Source organism: Puma concolor, chromosome A2, assembly GCF_028749965.1.
Source record: "Puma concolor isolate L17-30 chromosome A2, mPumCon1.1.hap2, whole genome shotgun sequence".
Taxonomy (NCBI): domain Eukaryota; kingdom Metazoa; phylum Chordata; class Mammalia; order Carnivora; family Felidae; genus Puma; species Puma concolor.
In genome coordinates this window covers 75,077,166-75,100,406 of record NC_141668.1, presented here as the reverse complement: position 1 = coordinate 75,100,406, position 23,241 = coordinate 75,077,166, and the positions used below count along the sequence as shown (strand labels likewise).

The 23,241-nt window shown below is 39.3% G+C and overlaps 1 protein-coding gene across 11 annotated transcripts in view; it reads left to right on the top strand.

The window, feature by feature from the left end:
- The window catches only part of LOC147583271 (uncharacterized), a 461,332-nt gene that overhangs the window by 249,934 nt on the left and 188,157 nt on the right, over positions 1 to 23,241 (top strand). For 10 of the 11 annotated variants that reach the window (XR_015247585.1, XR_015247591.1, XR_015247586.1 and 7 more), the window contains one exon: positions 9,781 to 9,903. The exons of the other annotated variant lie outside the window; for it this stretch is intronic. The gene's annotated coding sequence lies outside the window, so the exon portion shown is untranslated. The remainder of the gene's footprint in view (positions 1 to 9,780; positions 9,904 to 23,241) is intronic. 11 annotated transcript variants of the gene reach the window in all.

Genomic DNA, 23,241 nt, shown 5'->3' with positions numbered 1-23,241 from the left:
CTGGACTTGCTGAAGGAATGGGGTTTCCTCTGAAAAAAATTGTGCAATATGCAATTAACTATTTGCCTAGAATGTGTACAAGTGAAAAGTACCAAGAATAAATTCCTTGATTTTATTTTCTTATCTTGATGGATATAACACATTTAAAAAGGGGCTAAAAGCCTATACAGCCCTGACATACAAACCAGAAACTCCACCTTTGCTATTTGCAATGGCCCTGAAGTCCTCAACAGTGGTACCACACTTCCCATAGGAATTCCCAGATACTCCCATCCATTATGTTCTTAGGCTTTTGGTGTCTTCACTACTCATTGTTATAGCCCTGTAACTTAGCATTTAATCCTGTTAGGTGATATGTTTGTGTGTGTGCTTCTCAAATTCTTCCTCATGACAAACTCTTTCATGAGCTCGGGGACCTATACTTCTACACCTTTCTGAGTGAGGTGACCTTCAGCATAGAGAGTTTCATTTTCCATGCACCTCATTGCTTCATCTGTAAATGATTTGGAATTCCTACTCAACAGCATTCACAGCACCTATAGTCCCTTGCACAAGTTAGATGCTTAAACACTATTTGGTTGCTTGCTTTATTTTTTGTATCCAGGATGGTTTCTAGCACTCTCCTGGGCACTCAGCATTCTTCTACCTCTACACACACATGCCAAACATGTTTTCAGATCTGTGTTCTCCATTCAGCCACTCAAGCTAGAAAACCTCAGTTTCAACCTTGACTCCCGTTTCTTCCCCACCACCCATCTCTGACGGTCACCAAAGCCTGCCAATATTACTTCTTAGCTTTACATTTCTTAAGTATATATCCACTCTAGGCAACCTTTGGTGTCATTACCTCAGTTAGAGCATGAGTTAAATGATATTGCAGCTTCCTTCAAAATGGTTACAATTCTCTCTGTAAAATACAAATTGTATAAGGTTACATTCCTGCTTAAAACCATGCCTTCTCATGGCATGCAAGCTTCTAAAGTGTCCTACCAGGCCCTCCAAGATCTGTCTTTGGCCCACTCTACTAACTCATTTCACACCTCTCTCCCACTTATGGTACACCACCCCCATACACACATTCCCCTCCTTGCCTTTGCACAGGTGCCCCCTCTACCGGGACACTTGACCACCTCACTCATACCTTCTCTCCTTGCCTGGCTAACTGACTGGTTCTCTAAGACTGAACTCAGGCAAGCTCTTTCTGAACCTCTGTCTGCTTTACCTCAGTCTAGGTGAGATGTACCTCCTCAGTGGTCCAATAATGCCCTGTGCATCTATCATTGTGTCATCCCTGACATCTGACATCTTTTGCCCTCATTTCTACCCCATTATCTAGTGCTGTCAGTTCAACCTCCAAAACACATTTCTGATCCATCCATGTCTTTCTCTCCCCACTGCTCATAAGTAATTTGAGCATCCTTCATCTCGCACCTGACTGCTCTTTGTTGACCTCTCCGCTGGTCCTTCCAACTGCACTGGCCCCTCATCTACTGAGTAGGAACCAGAAGTATCTTTCCAGTCATATTTATATACCGTGTAGATCCTCTGTAGAGTCTTCATTGACTTTCCTCGACTGACAATAGTGTGGCCTCCCAGGCCCTGCAGATTCTGGCTCTGCCTTTCTCCAGCCTCAGCTCCCATTATTTTCACCCTCACTCACTAAGTTCCAGCCTTAGGATTCTCAAACCAGACAAGCTCATTCCTGCCCCAGGACCTTTGTGTCAAGCTAGTCCCTTTGCCCAGATCATTTACCCTTTGACTCTTTGTTTGTCCAGCTCCTACTCATCCATAAGGCCTCAGCCAAAATACCATTTCCTAAGAGACACTTTCCATGTCCCCAATCTCACTTAGATCCTCCTAATCTCACTCATAGTACCAGCTGTGTTCATTCATAAAAGTGATCACAGTTCTTAACTATATGTTTATTTGTTTAATGCCTCTCTAACCACACTGTGAGCTCTGTGAGAAGCAGAATCAGGCATGGGTTTTGTTTTGTTTTGTTTTGTTTTGTTTTGTTTTGTTTTGTTTTGTTTTGATTCTAACCTCTGTATACCTGACACCTACCATAGGCAATAAAGAATGAATGAATGAATGAATGAATGAATGAATTGCATTTACCATATTATTAAAAAATTATCTGTTAGTACCTGTCACATTGAATGTGACAGCATTCAGTGTCACATACAGAGTTCAATAAACTTTACAAAATAAATGCCCAACAGATGTACTGATTAAGAACTGAGCTATTGTGACTCCATATTTCTGAAATAAGCCTTAAATAATAGTTTCATTCATACTTTTAAGAGAGATGAAGACACAGGTTTCTGGAAAAGTCATCATAATATATTTTGTAAATTTCAAATTTCTAATTACATAAAGGACTTGCTGAAACATCTAGTCTACTCATCTGCTTCTAAAAGGACTTTATTGAGGCACCTGCCTGGCTCAGTCCATAGAGCATACGACTCTTGATCTCAGGGTTGTAAGTTCGAGTCCCACACTGGATGTAGAGATTACTTAAAAATAAAATCTTAGGGGCGCTTGGGTGGCTCAGTCAGTTGAGCGTCCGACTTCAGCTCAGGTCATGATCTCACAGTCCGTGAGTTTGAGCCCCGCATCGGGCTCTGTGCTGATGGCTCAGAGCCTGGAGCCTGCTTCCGATTCTGTGTCTCCCACTCTCTCTGCCCCTTCCCTGCTCATGCTTTGTCTCTCTCTGTCTCAAAAATAAATAATAAAAAACATTAAGAAAAAAAAATTTTTTTAAATAATAAAATCTTAAAGGGACTTTACTAATATTATTTTAAGTGGACACCCATCTTTGGTATCCTGAAAGTCTATTATATTAAAGAAATTTTTCTCCATGTGCCTCTTCTGATCAACTACTTGTGTAAAAATTTTAAAAATTGTTGATTGTACATTTTTTTATGTTATTACTATATTTCATTATTATTTCAAACACTTTTTTGAAGCTCCAAAATGGTATACTTTTTAAAAAATAAACTCTGTCTCCAGTGTGGGGCTCAAACTCAGAATCCCAAGATCAAGAGTTGTGTGCTCTACCAACTGAGCCAGCAGGTGCCCCTCCAAAATGGTGTACTTAAATCCAGATACTATTCCAGGGGCTGACCGAGGATTAAAATGTTAAAATTGGGTAGGGGTGGTGGGGGGGGAGGGGGGAAGGAATTGCCCCTAGAACTTATTACTGCAAAAGGGGAGAAAAATGATACATATTATATTAAGAAGAGATTCTTAAAGCAATACACACAATTAAAGGCTGAATATGCAAACAAAATAAAAAAATCGCCATGATGTTTAACTTCATTGAGTTATGTGTCTTTAAGCAGCTGGAGTTAGAGTCCCCTCTGGATACAGTCATCTGGACCTGGAGTTGCAGTCTGCTTCCCAAAGAAGCATCCAATTTGTTCCTTTTCCTTCTACCCTCACATGTAGCTTATTAGTTCCACAATTATTCTCCTTGCCCTCAATTTGGGGAAATGTCTAAATAGTTGCTTAAACTCTTAAATATTTCATTGCATTTGAAAATCCAGTTCCACTTAAAAACCTTTGTTTTGTTTATCTATGGTATGCACATCTTTAAAATTTTTTTTTTTCAATAGAAATTGTCAGTTTCAAAGGCTCAAGAGTAAAGAATTTTATGCTTTTTTATCTTCCTTTAGACCTCGCTATTCAACTGAAAATAGAAACATTTTGAAATGCAATAATATTTAAGATTTCAAAATAACTGCCTCCAGAGCAGGAGAGCTTCCATTTCTAATTTTTCCTAAATCTTCACCTTGATAAAAGAGATTAGTCTTGGCTAAGAAGGGTGATATGGTCACATGCTGTATATAGATATTCTAAAACACTAAAGTTGTGATACTCAATATTATCAACTACTTGTTTTTTTAAGTAAAAATAATTTATTAATTAAAAAATCCATTTATTAATAACCTGTGCACATAAGGCTAAAATTAATTTTCCAGTGAGATGACCAGATGATTGGTTTTATTATAAATTGTCTTTTTGTCTTTTTGTTTTAGAATGCAAGTGTATCTATAATCATTTAATCAGGAATGATGAAAATTGGTTTTGTTATTTTAAAGAGTTTCTATCTTTATTATATAAATTAGGAAGGAAAATAATAGGATCCTCAAGAGATAAATGGATAAAGGACATAATTCACAAATAATCTAGAATGGACCCAAAATTGTTATGTGCAAAATTGCTCTCCAGAGTGTTGGTTATAAAGTGAAAAACAGGAATGGTCTAAATAAAAAATTAAAATGTGGGAAATGGCTGACATAGAAAATATTATACAGCCATTTAAAATCATGTTTAGGGAAATTATTAATAATCTGGGAAGGATTTTGGGGTGCCTGGGTGGCTCAGTCGGTTAAGCGTCCGACTTCAGCTCAGGTCACGATCTCACGGTCTGTGAGTTCGGGCTCTGGGCTGATGGCTCAGAGCCTGGAGCCTGCTTCCGATTCTGTGTCTCCCTCTCTCTCTGCCCCTCCCCTGTTCATGCTCTGTCTCTCTCTGTCTCAAAAATAAATAAACGTTAAAAAAATTTTTTTAAATAAAAAGTAATCTGGGAAGGATTCTGTTCTGTGAAAAAAAATGCAGTTATATGTCATTACATACAATACAATCACAACTTTCTCAAAAACATAAAAACAATGGATTATTATCCTGCCTTAAAAAAGAAAGAAAATTCTGATATATTCCACAACATGGATCAATTTTAAAGATTATGCTAAATCAAATGAGCCAGTCACAAAATACTGTATAAGTCTACTTACATAAGTTATCTAGAGTAGTCAAATTCATAGATATCGAAAATAAAGTGGAGGTTTCCAGGGGCTCAGGGAATGGGAAAGAACAGGGAGTTACTGTTTAATGAATGCAGAATTTCAGTTTGGGAAGGTGAAAAAAAAGCTCTAGAGGTGGATGATGGTGATAGTTGTAGAATAATATGAGTGTACCAATGCCATAGAACTGTACACTGAAAAATGGTTTAAATGGTAAATTATATGTTTTATATATAGTACCACAAAAAAGATGACCTATATGACCTTTAACTAGTTTCTCCTACTGTTAATGTCCTACAAAACCATAGTACAATGATTAAAACCAAAGAAAGAACATCAGTATAATACTATTAACCACACTGCAGACTTTATTTAAATCATATCAGTAGTGCCATTAATACTCTTTTTTTCTGTTTCAGGGTTTAGATCGGTAAACCTTTTTATAACAAACAAAAAAAAATGTAAATACTTTATAGAAGAACTTTCCATTTGGTTTCTTTAAATGATAGCCCCTATTATTATATTTTAAATATTTTCAAATTTTACCCCCCAAAAAAGTTTAGGAATTTATCTGTTGTATAAAACATGTTTTGTGCAATAGAATTACGGTTGATAGCTGAATAAAGGCAGCTGGCTTGGAGGACCATATCAGTTAAAATTAGGTTCCAACTAGAATTAAAATTAAAAAACAAAACTGGATTAAACTAGAATTAAAATTAACAAAACTAGGTTAAACAATATAGTTGTTTATTTCTCGGTTATATAGACGTCCATAGGTATGTGGTCCAGAGGTGATATGGGAACTTCATGCTCTCAGGATGTCCATGTTGTTCTTGTTCTGCATGCATGGCTTCCATTCCCAAGATAATGATACATGATAGCTCCTGGAACTCCAGCCATTACATCCACATCCAGGCAGTAAAGAGGAAAGATGACAGAAACATTTCCCCTCTCCCATTAAGGACAATATCCAAAAGTTGTACATCCACTTTTATTCCACTGGCCAGAACTAAATTATGTGGGTACATATAACCATAAGGGAGGTTGGAGGTTATAATATGTATTCTGGGATGGTATGCCCCCACCAAGAAAACTGGGAGTTCAATTACCAAGGAAGGTTGATGATGTAGAAAAATATTTTAGAGGATAGGCAGTATGTAACATGAGGCATCCTTCATTCTGGGCATAGGCATAAACTGAAATCTGGAGAAAGAAAACAGGAAGCAAGAAATACTTTTCTACCTTGATCATTGGCAAACATGTTTTTTTCATTACAGAGGAGAAGTTAAGGTAAAATATGCTACTGCTCCTAATCTGATGGGTAGGGATGTCCTTGGACCCCATAGGAACTGCTGAATGGGAGTCAGTGAGATCCCTCTCTTCAGCTTCTTCAGCTTGCACACCCAACTCAGGACCTTTATTTCAGAAATCTTACTTCCCCTCAACTGGACCCCACCATTTGGGCCTTCCCCACCTCAGTAGTCCCTCTTTACAAAAATGCTAGAGCAGGTCTGGTTTCAAGAAATCAGATTTTCTAAAACAATTTGAGCTCCTCAACAAAACAGAATACAAAAGGACCATTAAATGTGTTATAACTATTAAAAGACGTAGGCGGATGTTCATTCTCTTTATCTGTATGAAGAATTACTCTTCCTGACATTGAGTCATGTTCACTTTTCCCAAGAGGGAATAAAATGTTCCCCATAAAAGCACAACCTTTTCTTTCCCAGTGCTCTGGACCCATGCCAACATAACAGAAACAGCCAAATAAAGGGCTGTGATAAGCTCCTCAGGTGCCAGGGGAATGTTATCAGAGGAAATCATCTTCCTCCCTGTGACAAGACATGGATCCTCAGCATACTCACAAAAATATTGGGGCCCCCAAGGAATAGAAATTCATCAAATACTCAGTGGGGAATTGTGCACAAAACAGCAATGGAAACCAGTGGGAACACAATTTTATTAACTCCAAAAAGTTGTACCAATTGGGTTCTTAGGAATAGTCCCCAGATTGATATGCCTGGAGACAAAGGACTTTTAGTGACAAATTTGATAAAATGTGTGACAAATACTGTCTTTATTTGCTTAAGATTACAATGTTAAATTTGGAGGAATGTTTTAGTCTGTAAAATACAGTCTTTATATCATCTATTGCACCACAACAAGGAATATTAGGGACACAAGTTGAATGGATTTGATGTGCAAAGAATTTTGAAATGCAACCTCTTTGATTTTATCTATAACCAAATAAGTCTTTGCTACATGCTGGATGGTAGGAAAGGAAAACAAATGTCTAATCTGGTTGAAGAGGCACAATGTTTCTCCAGGAAGAAAGTTCAGTCTCAGATTTTTCTGTCTTTTCAGTCCTTTACTTTCATTCAAGATGGCATCCAAGGATGGAGCAAAAGGTTGTGGTTTGAGTTACCAGGTGGGGATACCAGATGGTTGGGTATAGTGTACTTCAGCATGTCTCATCTCTGAGGCAGCAACTTTTGTCCATCAGCCTAGTGCCTGCCCTGCTGGTTTGTGTGGCTAAAGTTTGTGGCTACTGTGATTCCAGGTCTGTACTTAATAACTGTTCCCAGGAGCACATTTGCACTGTTGGTAGGGTAGTAAATCGGCACAGCCACTATGGAAAACAGTATGGAGATCACTCAAAAAGTTAAAAATAGAACTACCATAAATCCATTAATCCTTATTCTGGATATATTTCCAAAGTAAATGAAAACAGGGTAAAAAATATATCTGCACTCCTGTGTTCACTGCAGCATTATACACAATAGCCAAGGTATGAAAACAACCCACGTGTCCATCAGTAGATAAATGGATAAACATACACACAATGGAATATTATTCAGCCATGAAAAAGAAGGAAATCCTGTCTTTGCGACAATATAGATGGATCTTGAGGGCATTATGCTAAATGAAATAAGTCAGAGAAAGACAGACCCTATATGATCTCACTTATATGTGAAATCTAAAAAGTTTAACGCATAGAAGCAGAGTAGGAAAGTGGTTGCCAGGGCCTAGGAGTAAGAGAAATGGGGAGATGTTGGTCGAAGGGTACATAATTCAGGTACAAGATGAAGTTGTGGGGATCTAATGTAGAGCAGGGTGATAATACCATTGTTAATAATACCAGAATATAAACTTGAAAGTTGCTGAGAGAGTAGATCTTAAATGTTCTTACCACACACACACACACACACACACACACACAAAGGTAATTATGTGGGATTATGGAGGTGTTAGCTAACACTGTGGTGGTAATAATTTTGTAATATATATCATTTGTATATATATTTATTTGTATATATATTACAGGTTATACACCTGAAATTTACACAATATTATATATCAATTATATCTCAATAAAACTGTAAAAATATAAAAGAACTGTTTCCAGCTTTCCAATAGAAATTTTCACACTGTGACCTAGAAATGAATAGAGCAACATTCTAGCTTGAGTTTCCTGGGTCAGTTTCCTATAAAGCAAGAATTTTAGCCTGAGAACCACTCTGCACAAGGGAATATAAATATTTTCACAATAATACATCCATCTCTTGACTCTATAAATATCTCCTGTGTGAAGGATTTATTCATGAAAAAAAATGGCTGTTGAATGTTGCTATTCCAATTGAGTGAGTGGTTCATTCATTGGAGATCTAAGTGATGATCATAAATAGAAATATAGAATACTAACACTGGAAGGAACTCATCTCTGTTTTATAGTCTTGAGAAAACAGTCTGGGTTAAGCTAAGTGACTTACTTAAAGTCACCTAGTTAGTAATTGGCAGAGCTGGAATCTGAATCTGGGACCTCTGAGTCTTATTACACCACAGAAGTTTAAAAGTACTTTTTTACTTACCTAATTACTAATTCACTACAAACTAAAATGGAGTCTGCATGTTTCTTATCAATAATTAAAATGTTAATATGCATATACTGTTACCTTTTTTGGAAGTTCAGTTGGGTTATGAATAGTCTTCATTAATATTAATTAATTAAAAGTCTTTAACTTTCTGGGGCACCTGCGTGACTCCCTTGGTTAAGCATCTGATTCTTGATTTTGGCTCAGGTCATGATCTCACACTTGATTAGATCAAGCTGCCTGACAGCATGGAGCCTGCTTGGGATTCTCTCTCTCTCCCTCTCTGTGCCCCTTCCCCACATGCACACGCACACACTCTCTCTCACATCAACTTTAAATTAAAAAAAAATTTTTTTGTTAATGTTTATTTATCTTAGAGACAAAGCATGAGTGGGGGAGTGGCAGAGAGAGAGAGAGAGAGACACAGAATCTGAAGCAGGCTCCAGGCTCCAAGCTGTCAGCACAGAGCCCAATGTGGGGCTCAAACCCACCATCCCTGAGATCATGACCTGAGCCGAAGTTGGAGGCTTAACTGAATGAGCCACCCAGGCACCCCAATAGAAATAAACTTAAAAAAAAAAAGTCTTGGGGCACCTGGGTGGCTCAGTTGGTTAAGTGTCCAACTTCGGCTCAGGTCATGATATCATGGTTCGTGAGTTCAAGCCCCGCATTGGGCTCTGTGCTGACTGCTTGGAGCCTGGAGCCTGCTTCAGATTCTGTGTTACCCCTCTCTCTCTCTCTCTGCTCCTCCCCCACTCATGTTCTGTCTCTTTCTCTCAAAGATGAATAAACATTTGAAAAAATTAATAAATATAAAGTATTTAACTTTCATACAAATATCTATTTTACAACCAAAACAGTTCTGAATCAATGTGAGTGACAGAACACTGGGATTTTCTCCTGGGTCTCAGTATTATGTCTTTGGAATGCTTTGTTTCAAGCAAGCATTTTTAATGACATCAAGTAAACTATTTCTAAGAGTTCTTTTACTCTTAAAAATTAGAAGAAGAAATACCCAAAGAAAGTATTTGGGTCAATTGGTAATTGACTAATTCCAAATCACAATTACACTGTATTTTATGTCTCCATATAGATCCAAGAACAGAACTACCTGACTCCAGCATGAAAATCCTCTTGAGAAACTCTCCTGCAGAGCTTGTCTCCCAGCCACGTCTACACATATGCCTCTGTGGATAGTACATTAATACTACTCACAATAGAAGGTATTGTTCTTTATAGTTAGTCAAATTAATTATTTGAGCACCCCAGGATGTACAACATGAAAGAACAGCTTTATAGATATTCAGGGCACTATATAATATGCCACGGTGAATTATTGACTCTAATGAGAACATCTTTAAAAGGCTGAACTCCCAGGGGTGCAGGATGAAGAATTGGGAGGAGGGGCTCGTACGTTAAATCAATAATTAGGAAGAAAGGAGGAAGACAGACAGATTGGGGCAGAGATTTCTGAAAATTGAATACTTGTCATCTGTGCATCTCCCTTGCTGATAATTCATTAAATGAAGATTAACTTCAGTAACTTATTGACCAACATGCCAATAAATCCTGAGCTATAACATCTGTGATGCAGGAAATGGACAAGCCTAGATACCTTGCCAGGGGGATGGACTAAGTGTGATGTGACTTAGAGAAATTCATGAGCATACTTAAACATTGTGCTAGTTATATGTGTTTCACATTTATATACTGTGCTACATATCATATTAGTTTGATAGGGGATATAAAAGAAGCAGGTAACATTCCTAAAGGTGTTAATAGTTTATCTAGACATGAACTATGCATATATATGGTTCACTCAAGAGGATTTACCCATATTTCTTGAAACACCACTATGATCATTTGCAACAAGGAATTGTATCCTTTACATCATCTTTGACTCTATCTCATGTTCACATTTTATCTAAGTAAACTTTCTTTAGAAACAGACTGTTTTCACTGTTGCCATACATGCTACCAAAAGAACAGAGATGGTATAAGTTTTTGTGCATCATGACAAATTTTTTTTAAAAAGTGTAATTATAGACTGCAGTGAAATTTTCGGAAGCACTTCTAGTCTTCTAGAATCACTTATGTATATTGTGTTAAAGGCTTTTCTGACGATAAATCAGATGTGGAAGAGTGATACTTTTGGACCACTTCTTAAAGAGGTTCAATTGGTTAAGGTCCTGGAACATGAGGAAAACCCCAATATTCAGCTCCTAAGAGAAATATGTATATTCTACACTACTCAGAAAAGTTGCAAAGATAACTATCATTTTGAGGTCTTAGGGAAATAAGGGAGGTAGTGTTAGAGAATCCTCCATTTTTCAATTTCTACGGTAGTGCCAAGAGGGTTGGGGATGAGTCTACAGGTGTTTGGGACTTGCTGGGTTCCTTCCACTACAGTCTCCCTTCCATCTGCCCTATGAAGGGGCTCAACTCAGTCTACCCACAGCTCCCTCCAAGAGTAGAGAGCACATAAAGAATTCATTCCCACCAACACATCCTCAGATGAGGTCATCACAGTGTCAAGGTCTGTCTTTCCCCTGGACCATCTATCTATTACCAAGGCTTCCAGAACCTGAATCCTGTTCCCTTCAACCTACTCCTTAGAACCTTCACAACTGGGTCTTCGAGCCGAGGCCATGGGTCCCTGTTGCCTGAACTCTTAGGGTCTCATTGCCAACGCCTTCCTGGACTGACCATCTACCTGTTCTGTAGCCTGAGGTGTTACTGCACGTGAATTTCAAACACACACACACACACATGCACGCACGCACACACACATGCACTCACACAAACACACACTCAGGGTTTCCTCATTCTGAGATTTTATGAAAGAACAATGGTAACTGCGGCAACCCTTGTTGTCTCCCTGTGGAGTTTTTGAAAGATTGATGTTTTGTATTGTTTTTTCATCCTAGAAAACATTGGCCTCAAAAGGCAAAAAGTCTCTGGCAAGAGAAATGTTCTTAGAAGGCCCTGAAAATATAGTCTCCTTTCATGACAGTTAGCAAAATATCTTCTGTCACTTCTGGGACTCTCATTCCCCCTCTGTGCTGCATTCATAGCGTTCAAGTATATTAAGCATTCACATCATTTATATGTGGCCCAGCCTCTGTTCTAATCCTATGTATTAGTACAGCTAACTGCAGCTCACTCAGTGCTGCTGTTTGCACAGCTGGACATGTCGGATAGAATGAGTTCATCCCTTCAAAGATGAGCTTAAAGCCGCCGTCTAGTAGTGTCTTTCTTTTTTACACCTACGACCATTCCTCATTGTTCTCACAAGCACAGTGAGTTTTAATGAAGTCATGTCTTTTAGTGTAACGCTGCAGGTGCATAAATGCTGATAAACCTCCTTAACTCACTGTCAGATCAGCATGTTTATCTTCAAGCTGCAGAATGTATTTAATTATAAGATATGAAAAGGTCCTTCAGATTTGTTCTCTGGGCTCAGAACTAATGACTCATCTATGAAGCGCAGTGTCTCCCCAAAGGTTATAATGGCTAGTTGCTGATCTTCTGAAGAACTCATTCATGGTAGCATCTAGACTGCAAGCTATAGAAATTTATTTTAAAAATAAAGAAATAGGGGCGCCTGGGTGGCGCAGTCGGTTAAGCGTCCGACTTCAGCCAGGTCACGATCTCGCAGTCCGTGAGTTCGAGCCCCGCGTCAGGCTCTGGGCTGATGGCTCAGAGCCTGGAGCCTGTTTCCGATTCTGTGTCTCCCTCTCTCTCTGCCCCTCCCCCGTTCATGCTCTGTCTCTCTCTGTCCCAAAAATAAATAAACGTTGAAAAAAAATTAAAAAAATAAAATAAAATAAAATAAAATAAAACAAAATAAAATAAAATAAAATAAAGAAATAGCTTCTGAAGGCCCAGGAAACTTTACCAAATACAGAGTTAACATAATCAAACCTACACACACACATGCATATATATATGTGCATATATATACATGTATATGAATGTGTGTTTTGTGTGTGTGTGTGTGTGTGTGTGTGTGTGTGTGTGTGTGTGTGGAGAGAGAGAGAGAGAGATGCCAATATGGTATGCTGTAACAAGCTTCCAGAACTGTGCTATAAGGAATTCACTCTTAAAATTTTAAGAGGTACATACCCCTAAGAAGTTTATAAATTAAATTTATAAATTAAATTTAATCACATTGCTTTTTTCTTAAGACTAGATTTCTGAGGGAATGGTAGTTTGACCTGGACATTGGGAAAGAGATGTGTGAGGAGGGAATAGGTGCTGAGGAGAGGGTGGAGGGGTACCTGTGTGGCTCAGTCAGTTAAGCGTCTGACTCTTGATTTTAGCTCAGGTCATGATCTCATGGTTCATGAGATCAAGCCCTGTATTGGGCTCTGTACCGACAACGCAGTGCCTGCTTGGGATATTCATTCATTCATTCATTCATTCTCTCTCTCTCTCTCTCTCTCTCTCAAAATAAACATTTAAAAAAAGAAGGGGGGATAACAGGGTTAGGGAGTGCTCGCTTCTTTCCAGTAAGATGTGGCTGGAGCTGTCCCTTCAGAAGGAGAACACCATGGATTCAGAGGGCCATGGGGATCCCAAGGGAAGGAGAAGAGACAAACAAAGGATGTAAGTGGGAAGCCTAGCATGGGCAAGGATAGGGAGGGCAGAAGGAAGATAGGATTCAGTCATAAAGACAAATAGGCTTAGTGGAAAGCACATTCATTAATTTAGAGTTAGATAAATCATTTGACCTATAAGCATGTTTTCATCTGCCTATCTCACTTCATAGCTATTAGTGTAAGATCATGCCTTATGAACAACTTGCTGGAAAGTGTTTTAAAACTATAAAGCAAAAACCAAAATGAACTATAGCATAATGTAAATTATCATAATTATTACTTCCTTTAATCAGTTGAATATTTATTTATTGAACACTGACCATTTGCCATGTGCTATACACAGTAAAAAATCCCTTCACTCAAGTTTCTCAGGGCTCAGGAGACAGGTGAAGAAATAAATAACCATACAAAATACACATACCATAAAGTTCTACAAGGGTAAGGAAGAAGAGGGAACATGTCTACCTGGAGAAATTAAGGCTTTGCAGAGGAGGAGATGGTTGAGCTGGGTCCTGCTTGATGAGGTCACAATAGGAGACAATGGAAAGTCAGAAGGAACAGCAAGGGCAGAAGCAGCCAGCCCCATGTGGCAAGTCTATGCTGCTCAGTGCTGCTTGGCGTAAAGAATAAAAAGCACAAGAATGCCAAATCTCATAACTAACTCCCCTGGCTTGATTCCATGCTCACCAAGCCACCTTCTGATGATAATTTGGCTTCCCGCTTAGATTTGCCTGCAGGGAAAGCACATGCTGGTCAAGAGGCTGAAGTATCCAGTCCGCTAGGTGATTATATTTCTCATTGTAAATTAATAAATCAGCATTCTGGCTGATGCATTTTTTAAAGTTCGGAAATGAAACTATCACTTATAAGGCGGTTGTAAAGGAAATTAGGTGAAAATTCACCAGGAAATCAGCCTTCAGGCTGCTGATGTGGACAATGACAGAACAGCTGTGCAAACACCACAGGTAACTTCCAGGAATGGGCTCCCGACAAAGCCATATTACACAGTGCATTTTCTTCATACGTCAAGTGCTCCCTTTAACATTTTCCTCCATTGTCATAATCCCCTGAAATAGCCAAAAGAAGCATCAAATGTCAGTCTTTCCAGACTCCTAGAAACCAAGGTCTGGAGAATAAAATGAACCTACTGTACCAGATCCTTTACCCTTCCTTCCATGGGCTGAATTGTGTGCCCTCCAAAACTTTATGTTGAAGTTCTAACTCCTAGTGCCTCAAAATGTGTCTGTATTTGGAAACAGAGCCTTTAAAGAAGTAATTAAAACTCAGTGAAGTCATTAGGGTAGCCCCTAGTCCAGTATATCTGATCTCCTTATAAGAAGAGGAGATTAGAACACAGACATGCAGAGACCATGTGAAGACAGATGGAGAAGATGGCCGCCTGCAAGACAAGGAGAGAGGCCTTAGAAGAAACAACCTTCCCCACACCCTGTTCTTGGACTTGCAGCCTCTGGGACTATGAAAGAATAAATTTCTACTGTTTAAGCCACTCAGTCTGTGGTACTTTGTTATAGTAGCCCAAGAAATACACTTCTTTTCATATTCTTCCCCCAACCATTCCAAACAGAAGTCACCTATCTGGGCCCTTCAACCTAGACAACCCAGAAGATTGTCTACACCAGCAGGAGGAATGCATTTTAGTCCTTCATGCTCGTTTTCACTCCATTTACTCAAGTGGGTGACTTTGGAGCCCGTGCCATCAGAAGCACAGTCCAGTCCTGCTAAAGTAACCAAAGACATGGCTTCTGAAGCATGAGAGTCTGAAAGTGTTAGGCCTTTGTGCAACTGTATCTAGTCCTGGACACAGATGAGGAGAAGACCTCATATCCTGAAAGTACAAAAATTTAAGATTTTCCTCATTTTACCATGATATTTTTCTTAATTTCTATTTTAAAAAGCCAATGTCCTGCTGGACAAGTGAGCCACAGAGAGTCAGACCACTGTCCAGCTAGTTTCTGAAGATCAGAACTAGATCTATCAGAACATCCCTAGAACAATCTTAACTTATGGGAGAAACTCCAAAATCTCTCGTATTATTTAATGATTTATTTATGAATGTATGGAGTCCCTCAGTTCCAAACTTATGGTTTCAAGGTCTACACACATGTAAGCTTCAATTCTTTTTGCAGGCTATGTCTGAGCATTAAAAATGCTCCTGTTACATGACCAGTGGTAAGTCATGTGAATAGTATGTGCCCTTGAAATGATGTGATGAAAATGGCACTTCACTTCTCTGATCTTCCTCCCAAAAAACACATAACTCAGTCTAATCACAAGAAAAGCATAAGACAAATCCCATATCCCCAACTGAGGGGCATTTGATAAAATACTGGACCAGGACTCCTCAAAATAGTCAAGGCTTTCGAAATAAGGAAAGTTTGGGAAACTATCACAGCCCAGAGGAGCTTTAGGAGACAAGGTGACTGATGTAATATGGATGAGATCTTGGAACAGAAAAAAGACATTAGGTAAAAACAAAGGAAATTTGAATAAAGCATAATAACTTTTCAACACTGGTTTGTTAATAGTAACAAATGTATTGTAGTAATGTAAGATGTTACTAATAGGAGAACTGGGTGAGGAGCATATGGGAACTCTGTGTACTATCTTCGCAATTTTTCTGAAAATGTAATATTGTTCTAAAATAAAAAGTTAACATTAAAAAATGTTCCTGTTTAACTACTGTCCCCAAAGGCCATTCCTGTCTGTAACTGGGCTCTAATACATAGCCAATGTTCTCTAATATGTGGCTCCCCTCCCTCTGATTCCCTCTCCCAGTGCAACTTTTGTATGCATTTCATATAAGCACTTTATCTTTCAGTAACAAGAGCTTCTGTTAACTTTCAACAGTCATTTGAAGGCTGTTGCTCCCTCTTCTCTTTAAAACTAATACTTTAGTGGAGGCTTCATATCATCATCCCATCCTCTGGACAGAACCAGCACATGACTCTTGTCTTCATGTTTTCTCTATTGGGATGTCTACAACCTCAGTTCCTGGGGCAGCTTTCTCACAGAATAAGCCCCAAGTTTTCATCAAATAAAGCCTTCTGGGACCAAAGCTCAGCTGCTAGGAGTGGTAGAGAGATGCCAAGAGGCCCCACACTAAATCAGTGTGAGGGAAATCGATACCAGGGAGAGCTAGGGTACATGTTTTCAGCCCTTAGCATTAAACATCTTGCAACACTAAAGGCATCCAGATACACGCCACCTGGGACCCAGTGTCCCTAAAGAGAGTATACCTTTACTGTTGAATCATTTGGGATTTGGCTCATTATTCTGTTTTTTTGTTTGTTTGGTTTTTAATCTAAAAGCAGTGTTTGCAAAAAAAAAAAAAAGTCTGTTGGACTTTATATTTAATTCACACTCAAGTAGGGTTGTATTCAGAGCCAAGCAGACCTTGATCTTCATTTATTATTCAAGAATACAATTAGTCTGGAGTTGGTTTTCAGACCTAAACACAAAGAAAGGCCCACATAAATCTGAGCAGGGATAATGCCACTCTCCCTGTAACTGATGTGATGATGGAGCGAGTAGCAGGCAGCAAATCAATATACCACCATCCTCCTCAACACAAGGCTTAAAGGAAGTCTTTGCCCCTGCTCAGAAAGCGGGGCAAGATGGACCTGCCTAGCAAATATTTACCTGAGGGAATCCCTTTTGCTTTGCAAATCATTGATTTAGAAAATATATGGGTGCTAAGAGGAAGAAAGCCTATGATCTAATAATGTATGCTCAGCACAAAAGTACGATAATGCTAGGGAAAAACTGAGCTGCTAGTCCTTCAGGAAAAAAGAAAATTTAACCCTCTGATGGGACAGGTGGAATCCTGGAAACCCTCCAATAAGGAAACAAGAGTCTGAAAACAATTGTTTTAGGTCACATATGCATACATATTCCATTGACCTTTATGGAAATAGAATGTTTCAATTTGTATCTAATAATCAGCACTACCAATCAAATTAAAATGTAAATACATAACTGCATTATAGGTTGGATCAGTATGCAATAATTTTATTCCTTGAATAATACCTACTGTCTGTTGAGTGCTAACTATGTGTCTAGCACTATAATAAGGACTTCCCATTAGCTCAGTCACACCTCACAAGAACCCCAGGAAGGCATCACTATTATCATCCCTATTTTATGGCTGAAGATACCTAAGCTAAGAGAAGGTAAATAATCCTTCCAAGGTGTTACCAGTTGGTTAGAAGGAACACTGGAATTTGAATTGCTGTCTCTCTGGGACTGAAGCGCAATGCAAAGCCATCATGCTGGTGGTTCTGTCACTCTTCCCCATGCTCTCATGTACTTCAGTACAGAAGCCCTCCTGCCACCTCCAAATAGCTATTAGGAGCCCTGCAACTCTCAGCTACTCTGGCAGATCTTTCCTACTAGGAGAAAACATGCAAGAGTAAGGAATACTCATGTGACCCATAATTCATTGCCATTACCACCTCCAAATAATTGTTGAGAATTCTGCAACAATAATTTAGGATAAAAAAAAAAATTCTTCCTCGGCAGAAAGCTTCAGAACTGTTAGATCAGAACCATTAGATCAAACTTCTTCCTGCATTAGAATCACCAGGAGGGCTTGTTTTTTAAAAAAAATTTTTTTTTAACATTTATTTATTTTTGAGACAGAGAGCATGAACAGGGAAGGGTCAGAGAAAGAGGGAGACACAGAATGTGAAGCAGGGTCCAGGCTCTGAGCTGTCAGCACAGAGCCCGACGCAGGGCTCGAACCCACGGACCGTGAGATATGACCTGAGCCGAAGTCAGACGCTTAACCGACTGAGCCACCCAGGCGCCCCGAGGAGGGCTTGTTAAAACCACAGGTGGCTGGACCCCACCCCTAGAGATTCTATTTCTATACTTTGAAGCTGGGCCTAAGAATTTGCATTTTTAACATGTTCTTAGGTGATGCTGATGCTGCTGGGGCAGACCCGTGCTTGGAGGACCACTGTATTAAACTATCTGATTAGCATAAACATTATTTAGCTTTTCAGATAGATCCAGTACAAACAAGTCTGAATATATTCCCAAACACAAAAAATAACAGACAATTTCCAGAGTCAGGGCCAGTTTCATGGGTATTTAACCAGTATGGTTGCACAGGACCCTGTGCTTAGAAGGGTCCTGCACTTGGTTTTTAATGTTCTGCAGTCACTCTCTTGAAATTCTTATAATAATTTGATCTTTGAATTTTGTGTTTCGTAAATGAAGTTCAATAAGACAATGGGGTGCTTGGAGGTATTGAAGCCTTGGCATGGTCCCACCTCTGGCCACCACTCTACCTCCCTGGGATGGGTTCTCACTCCCCACTGTTTGTTCTCTGACCCCTGGTGCTCCAGCCAACCTAAGGTGGCCCTCCCCAAACCTGCCCCATAACAGATCAAGCAACTACTGGTCATGTTGAGAGCAGAGGTTAGACCTGTATTCTTCCGCCCTCTAGGGGTCTGGGCATTGGTATGAGAAAGGTCAGTGTTCAATGCAAGTCCAGAGGTTTCTCTGGAGGGGCAAGGTGGTGATCATCCCCAATCCAGGCTGACAATACCTTAGCATCTTCTGTAGGTGACTCAGAACTTAGGATTCCACCATCCAGAAATGGAGACTTTGGTGGGGAAGACTGCCTATAATTCTTCTGGATTCAAAATTTTCAAGTTGTTTCAGTTGTTATAGCCTGATTCTAAAGGAGAAACAATTTAAGATGAATAACCCGTCTTAAATGAAAGGTTCTACAAACTTTTGCAGATAAGCTTTGAATGGGGAATTCTAAGGGCTTTTTTTTTAGCTATTGAAAAGTGATCACAAAGAAAAAAAGATATTTGAAATACTTGAACGGAAGTCATAGTGAGAACTTTATATTATCTCTGTCTTCCTTCCCACCATAACTAATTCATTTGCAGGTGTGTTTAATGATTTATGTCCATCTACATCATTTGAAGGGTACCCTAGACCACATTTCTCAATTAAAGTACATATAAATTAACTGGAGATTTTGTCAAAACATAAATTCTGATTCAGTGGGCCTGGAATACAGCCAAAGAATCTGCATTTCTAACAAGTTTCCAGGTGATGGTGATGCTGCTGATTGATTCTAGATCCTTGTCTCAAAATATGGTCTGTGGACCAGTGGCATCAGCAGTACCTAGGTGTATAATGGAAATTCAGAATATTTGGACACACCTATGACCTACAAAAAAATAATCTGTATTCCAATAAGTTCTCTGGGGGAAATTCATAAGCACATTAAAGTGTGAGAACCTCAACCTTCCAAATCATATCCTCCTCCTATTTCTTCTGCTTTCCAAGGCCACACAGATAGGAATCAGTCATTGGGACAACTGGTGACTATCCCAAGTTTATAATATGGTAGGTCTTAGGAAGGACACATTGAACTTCATTTTATTCTCTATTCTGACTCTCCCAACTATGTCCCAGGATAGCAGAATTTTTGGCTGAGGTCCAAGGCTCATTTTTAGTTTTGTTTCCATAAAATATTTGTAGGACTAACATTTTCATTACATGAAGATTGCAAAATCTGGAGAAGGGGGCATCCATAGGGAGTAATAGATTATACTTTTGAGTGGGACCAAAATTTTTCTGACCCATCAGGCCATTTCTGTGAGTAGCTACAAATTATTCATAGCCTTAGATAATAAAGTGCAGCAAAGGAAGGGTGCCTGGTTGGCTCACTTAGTTGAGCATCGGCCCAGGTCATGATCCCACGCTTCGTGGGTTCAAGCCCCACGTTGGGCTCTGTGCTGTTGGCTTGGAGCCTGGAGCCTGCTTCAGATTCTGTCTATTTCTCTCTCTCTCTCTCTCCTCTCACCCCTCTACCTCTCCCCTGCTTTCAATCTGTCTCTCTGTCTCCCCCAAAAATAAATAAATAAACATTAAAAATTTTTTCTAAAGAAAATGCAGCAAAGGAGCTCTAAAATTACTGTAATTCACTATTAAACTTTCATGCTACTTGCTCTGAGAAGGGCTAGAATAGATGGTTAGGAGTACGCAAAGTCTCTAGAAATGGTCTGAATTCAAACTCTAATTTATGCCCTCTGTGACCTTGGGCAAATTACTTAACCTTACTGTGCCTCAGTTTCCTCATTTAAAACAGGATTAAATAAAGTAATAAAGCCCTTGGAACCATGTCTTGTTGTAGTAAGTTTTGCAAAGATGTCTAAATACAAACTTGAAAAGATGGCTAAATTTTAAAATTTCTTTTGCAGGGCCTCCACATTTCTGTAATTTAGGTTAATTGAATCCGATGCGTTCTGACTAGGTACACATTTTTCATTTCATTAGAGAGAAGAGGAACATCCCCATAGTTACTACAGCAATTAACACATCAAGCATTGAGAAGCATGATGAAAGTGGGACCGGCAGCCATGGCCCCCAAAGATCCTAAAGGTGAAGGCTTGAATCTATCTCTCTATTTCATGGTCATCCACTAGCTAGAGGAAGAAAATTCAGAATATGCCTCCAGACTCCCACATACACAGAAAATCTCACCAGTGTAAAACCAATTTGTTTTACTTTAATACTCAGAGATTGTTGTTTTCTGAATGGTTAAGCATCAAAAGCTGCCAAGATACTGAGCAAAATGAAATTTAAAATAGCATGTTTAGCAATTAAATCTCAGTAAATTGGCTAGTATCAGTGCAATAAAGTGCAATATACAAACACTGCTTTTCCACTTAAATAAAAACCTAAGGGGAAAACCCATATAACAGAGACTCTCAGATTTCAACACCCCTTCTCCACCCAAGATATTGAAGATAGGATCAAATATATTGCAAGATGTCTGCTGCACTTACAAGCTTTTCAAATGCCTTCCCTACGAAGCCAGTTTCCCTTGTGCTCCATCAATTATTTCTTTGTTTTGCCTGAACGGTGCTTGTAAACTCCTGAAGGTGTGCTCCTGGGCAGTTATGCACATTTGAGATTTTTCCCTTCTGATCCCTACTTGGCTGTCTCTGGACCAGAACTGATTTGCAGGCAAGGGAAAACTGCTGAAAATTTCATGACATTTAGATTTAAAAAGCATATGGTAGTGGCTCAATAGGTTTGCTTACCTTGGATTAAAACCTATTAACGTTCCAGCATTTTTCCTCTCTGTGAGATTCATTTCTGACTTGCGTGTAGTGACTTGCAGAGTGCTTCATTACAGCTCAGGGGCACAACTGATGCCACACAAGCCATTAAAAATGAGTTTGTGAGAGTACAAAAAAGAAACCTTTGTAGACGAGGGCCAATTTGTTTCGAAGACGATGCACTGTGAGAGCATTCACAAAGCGGCAAGCATTATCTCAGATTCAAGCTATGCCGTTTTCTCTCCTATTTTTAAATACCAAATAGAGAACTGGGAGAGTCCTTTCTTTGTGACAGCAGCTTTGGTTCCTGCCCTTATTTTCTGCCATTATAGCTCCAGTTAAGCTGTATGAACAGTCCTGTGTTTTGGGTTTTTTTTTTTTGTTTTTTTTTTTTTGTTTTTTTTGCTTTGGATAAAAATACATAAATCTCTGTTTGGCATCCTAAGGGGAGTCACATTATTCTCTATGCCTCAGTTTCTTTACATTCAAAATGCCTTCCTTATCAAACTCAGGATTAGTGGGAGGAGTCAGGAGAGCTAATGAATATAAATTTTAATAAGTAAAAATCAGCAGGCAGAGAGAGCACACAATTATTTTTGTTATTAAAGCAGGCACATTTACTATTTGCCATTTCAAGATGCCCCCATTTTTTTTAACTGATTGCAATTTGGTTTTGATTAATCCTGTTATTTTTCCCATATTCAGCCTGGCTGCAGGCTTCCAGGTAGACAGCTTTGGATCAGGGTTTCTCAATCTCAGTAATCTTTTTTAATTTTTTTAATGGTTATTTATTTTTCAGAGAGAGAGAGAGAGAGCAAGCAGGGGAGGCACAAAGAAGAGAGAGAAAGGGAGAGAGAAAGAATCCAAAGAAGGCTCTGTGCTGTCCACGCAGAGCCCAGTGCAAGGCTCTATCTTTTGAACTGTGAGATCGTGACCAAAGCCAAAGACATTTAACCAACTGTGCCACCCAGGCGCCCCTCAGCCTCAGTAATCTTGACATATTGGGCTAGATAATTCTTTTGGCAGGGGTGGGGAGGACTGTCTTGTAGAGTGTTTCATGGAATACTTGACCTCTCCCCATTAGATGCCAGTATCCCACATACCCAATTGTAACAATCAAAATTGTCGCCAGATAATGCCAAGTGTCCTGTGGTAGACAAAGTCACACAGTAGAGAACCACTGCTTTTTGGAGTTAATCAGGCTGGTATTGTCACTGGTTGCATGTATAGTAAATGGAGAATAACAAGAACAGTTTAGCAAAATCTATAGAAACCAGTGGGCACACTCCAAGAGCATTTCACAGTTTGTACAGTGCAGATATTAACCAAACCTGAATGCTAATAGTAGTCACTAAAACCCAGAATGAGGCTGAGGCTTTCAAGAGAAATTTTAGAGTGGGATTTGGAGGAGACGGGAAGGTACTTCAGAAGGATCCCCTGAACTGCAAGTATACATCTATCTAATAATGGGAAGTGCCTTCCCATCCCAGGGGCCAGAAAAAGAGGGAAAAAAGTACCTGGGACAGAGCTGGTCAAAGGGAACATGCAGACAGAGAGCAGAAAGTGTTTTCATGTTGCACAGAGAGTTACTGAAAAGGAAAGAGGGCTGGGCAAAATGATATGTGGAAAATAAAAAAGCAAGAAGAGTGGAGAAAAGGATGAGAGAAAGAAGGGCAGGAGAGAAACAAAACTGACAGTGGAAATAGAGGAAAGAAAAGGGGGGAAAGCCAAAAAGATATAAAGATATAGTTGATTTCTGAGCTTTCCTGGACCCACCTGAATCTCTGCTCTAGTCTCCCCACTGCCAGTGTGGCCTTGATCAACTTGTACCTACCTTCTTGCAGGCTAC